Source organism: Callospermophilus lateralis, chromosome 7 (genome assembly GCF_048772815.1).
Source record: "Callospermophilus lateralis isolate mCalLat2 chromosome 7, mCalLat2.hap1, whole genome shotgun sequence".
Taxonomy (NCBI): domain Eukaryota; kingdom Metazoa; phylum Chordata; class Mammalia; order Rodentia; family Sciuridae; genus Callospermophilus; species Callospermophilus lateralis.
Genome location: NC_135311.1, coordinates 79,345,958 through 79,350,675, shown reverse-complemented (window position 1 = coordinate 79,350,675; position 4,718 = coordinate 79,345,958). Strand labels below are relative to the sequence as shown.

Here is a 4,718-nt window from a genome sequence, read left to right as displayed (position 1 = left end):
TTCATTAAAATTTTATTGTTATCTTTTTCTGTGTTTTTTCTTCATTCTCTATTTATTTATTTTTCCATGTTGAGGATCTTTCAGCTCTTTGTTTATATATATATATATATATATAAAGTATTTTTAATTTATGATATTATAAAAGTAATGGTCTATATTTCTTTTTTGAATATTTCATTATCAGAGTATGGAAATATTGTTTATTGTTTGTGTGTTGATTTTTATATCCTGCAATTTTAATTAGTTAAGCAATATTCCCTCTGCTTCAAATTTTCAGAAGAATTTGAAAAGGATTTAGGTTAATTCCTTAAGTAGTTGGTGGGATTGATCAGTAAAGCTATTCGATTCTCATCTTTTCTTTCTTGGGAGGTTTTTTTATTCCTGATACAATTTGTTTACTCAATATCTGGTCTGTTCAGATTTTCCGATTCTTCATAATTTCTACGTTGTATTGTAAGAGTAAAAGAAATTGAAGTTAAAGTGTAAAGGACCAGGTATTGTTAAGTTCCTCTGCTACACCCAGAACCTGAAATTCCTGAGGCAGTTAAGACAACGCCCTACTGGCCATTTAGCTGATTAATAGCCTAGGGCCCTGTGCAGCTTGTCACATAGGCATACAGGGCCCGAACCAATCAGTTTGAATGTGTACCCCACTTAGGAGTGACCAATCACCCTGCCCGATCTGTTCCCGCCAATGAATGTACTAATCAAGTTTAAGAGTTGTTGTTTGATTTTCTCGTGCCTCATGATGATTTGTCCTGATGTATGCAAAGCCTCCGTCCTCCCCAAAAAGTGTACTTAAACTTGACCTCTGCTCGGAGCTCTTGGCTGCTCTCCCTTCTTGAGTGAGCCAGGAGCCCCAGGGCGCTGGAATGGAATGGATCCCCAATAAATCCCCTTCTGCAATTGCATGAGCTGTCTCTTGGTGGTCTCTTCCTCCGACATTTTGCCGGACCCTTACAGATGTTTCTTTTATATTATCAAATTTCTTGGTATACTTATTTGTAGTTTTTTCATACTTTGTATTTCTCTTAGTGTCAATTATAATTTCTTCTCTTTGTTTTGTAATTTTATGTAATTTAATCTTATCTATCTTTTCCTTAATCTCACTAAGGTTTTGTCAATTTTATAAAAGTGGTCTATAGGGGCTGGCTTGGAACTTGGGGCCTTGATCTGGCTTTGAGCCTAGGTCTATTGAGAATAGACTGATGCACGCTGAGGATTGCCCGGGCACTATGGTGGGATGGAGGCTGGGTCCATGGACAACAGCTCGCCTCTAGTGTCTGCTGGTTAGGCCTAATCCCTGGTTCTGCTGGAACTGTTATGCTCGAATTCAGGACCCCCAAAGACCACCAGAGACCCAAGATCGATGTAAGCAGCAAAGAGGTGTTTATTGCGAGCTAGCTCGGTCCTCTGCATGCACACACAGCAACTGGTGATGCTGAGAGGCCCCGAACCTAGGATTTGCAGCAGTTTTATACATTCTTTGGAGAGGGCAGTGACTTCACATACATCATAGCCTCTTTTAGCAAATCATCACACACCTCGGGAAAATCAAATAACAACTCTAAAACATGATTAGCACATTCACTGGCGGGAACAAGCTGTCTAGGGGTGATTGGTCAGTACAAAGGGGGTATTCGTTTGAACTGATTGGTTTAAGCCAAGAGGGGTGTACATGCTAAACTACATGGTTTCCCAACACCATAAACTGCTGGGAAGGTCATCTGGCATCCCAGGTATTTCCCTGTCTCATGCTGATTGGTGGCTGCTAGAGGGCTGCTATGGGTCCCCACCTAGCCTGACTGAGTCAGGGACACCTGGCGCAGCAGATCTCTCCTGTAGATAAACAACTTAGCAGGGTGGGAATGTGCCTAGGAGTGCTCTGTGGGTTTTTCCAAGGACAAAGGTCATGTCCCTTCCTTGGACAGGCTTTGCTCTGAGATAGAGGCTGGTTTTTCAGAAGGGGGGTTGCAGAGACTGGCCTGAAGACTAGGGCTAAGGTCCTGGCCTGGAAGCTGTGGGTAGGAAGGCCACCAGTTACAAGGTTTCACTGAGGCAAGCCTAATTCTCAGATCCATAGCAAATTAGATTTCACTTCACTTTGCCTTTTTGTACAGCATCTCTCTTTCTTTGAGTTTACTGCCTTGCTAAAATGAAATTGTCCTTTCTTCATCTATGCATCTTTGCTTATCAATGTGCCATACACAAATCCTATAATTTGTCACCCAGATTCCTCAGCTCCTTGAAGTTATTTTTGCATGGAGCATTGTTTACATTACATTTTTAATTGATTGATATAATTGTTTATATTCATGAATATATTACCAAAAATTCTAAGTTTGAAAAGACCATATGATATCCTGATACTCCAAGGTAAGTACATAATTCAGATTTATTGCTGGTTTAAATTGAACGATCATGGGTTTTTTTGGTTTTATTTATTTATTTTTTTACCTCCATTTTTTTTTCTGTAATTCCAAGTTTTCTACCATATGCATGAATTATTTTAACAAATAAGAAACACAACATAAAAAATGCTTCTGAATTTGACCTTATGAATCTTACAAGATGAATGTTATTGTTTTTTCATCTCAGTTTTCATTCTCATTCTCTTTGTACCCACTATAAAACAAGGAAGTTTGGCTAAGGAAAATATGTTACATCTAGACTCTAGCAGCTTTTAGAACTATTAAAGTTAAAATAAATAAATCGATGCAAAATAAATGTGGTATTTAAAAATCCATGTTTTGATCTGAAGTCAACAGTTTCTGCTTTTCCAGGCAGTAAGGTGTAAGAACTGAAGTTTTTCTGGATTTGATTCTCTCATGCATAACATTTTTGGTTTAATATTCATTAATCTTAGCACTAAAATATAATCAAATAAACATCATTCATTTTCACCATAAACTTTAAATAATACAAAGATATTCATAAGATATATTTCATAGCTGTTCTGAAAATGCCTGACAGTTTGCAAGTAAAATATAATATTGAATATAAATTATATTACTGCTTATGTTGTACTTGAAATATTCATAGTATTCATTTTGTAAATATAATATGCAGTACAAGAAAATGACAATATTGTAATTGAACTTCTATGAAAAATCTTGCCGCTGAAAATTTTAGATGAAATCAATCTTGTCTAAAATTTACTGGGGGTTAGGAAGACTAATTTGCTGATCTTCTTTCTTATTCTGGGAAGTGTATTATGTAAGAGATTACTGTCATTTCTTGATTTCACTTTAATCAATAACTTGGGTTAAAAGTATAGCACACTTACAAACAAATATCCTTTACCCTTTACAGACCTCAACATGCTATGAATAAACTCATAGAAATAATATTCTGTAGTGTTCTCTATTAGATTGTTATATATTGTAATTGAATTTTAAATAGATTGTTGCATATTGTATGAAATACTATAATATGTATCTAAAACTTATGTAAGCTATAATTTTGAAGAATACATCATTGCTATACAAATATCTCTGATCATTAATGATACCATAAAATAATGAAAATATAATTAATATAATTACTCCCTTTAAGTGAGTAATAGACTAAAATGAACTTTTAGTGCAAAAAATATAAAATTATTTAGGAGACAAATGATTCAAGTTTGTTGGGCAATTAAAATGAAGCCAAGTTAAATAAGATTTTCAGTATCTTTCTTTGCTGTTAATAACCACTGACCCTGAAAAAGAGTGACTTCTAGGTGATAAGTATGTGTAAATTATCCATATCTGATTGGCAGATGTCAATTTTTCTCAACTCAGTAACTTAGACAATACCAGCAATACAAATGCTCTGAATTTCTTTGTTGTTTTGCCGTAGAAAGTCTCTTTTTGGTGTGTGTGTGTGTGAACGAAAATTTTATTTGCTCATTTCTTGCATTTGAAGTACTCTTTGATGACATCCTTGGCCTGAGATTCTTTGCCATAATCCTTAACAACTACACAACTGCAACCAACTACTTTACGGGGCTTGCCCTCTCGGTCAATTTTACAGAGGCCTACCCATTCTCCTAGTTTCTTGTTGTCATCAACCTTAATTAGATTGATTTGGTGTTCAGCACAAAGGGCCTCCACCAATTTGACATACATAGGCTCATTACAGTTGGATGCAAGTACACAGAGATGGGCCTGGCGCTTGTCTAAGGCTTTGGCAGCTTCGTGAATTCCACGTGCAAGGCCATCATGGATGAGGGCGGTCTTCAGCACCTCTTGTAAAGCAGTGTTGACGTCCATTACACCTCCAGCAGCAATGCCTTCCTCGGCCATGGCGGTGGATTACCGATGAAGCTGAATCTTGAACAAACCCGAGCCACCATCAAAATCGTTCCACTTCTAAACACTATAATTATCTTCCCAAATTTAATGGTCATGTTGAGAATACTTAGTTGGGAGGAATGTAGCATGCGGGACCTGGAAAAAAAGAGAAATAGTTCATCTTGCCTAGATTTTTGAAGAAGCGATATCACTGTTCACTACTGTTGATTTCATAACATATATAAGAAAGAATTATTACAGTGGCCCATTACTCTACCAAGTCACAAAGAGTTCAAAGCAAAAGGTTATGAAATAATAACACCATAATTTACAATGATCTTATAAATCAGTTCATACTGAAGCCAGATTTAAAATTAGTTAGTCAGTGTAGTTAGGTAAATCGGGTCTAATATCGAGTGAAATCTAAAATGGAGGCCATGCTGG

At 36.4% G+C, this 4,718-nt stretch overlaps 1 pseudogene; it reads right to left on the bottom strand.

Annotated features, from left to right (window-relative positions):
- Positions 1–3,871: 3,871 nt before the first annotated feature.
- Positions 3,872–4,329, bottom strand: LOC143403928 (small ribosomal subunit protein eS12 pseudogene; annotated as a pseudogene).
- Between the last annotated feature and the right edge of the window lie 389 nt (positions 4,330–4,718).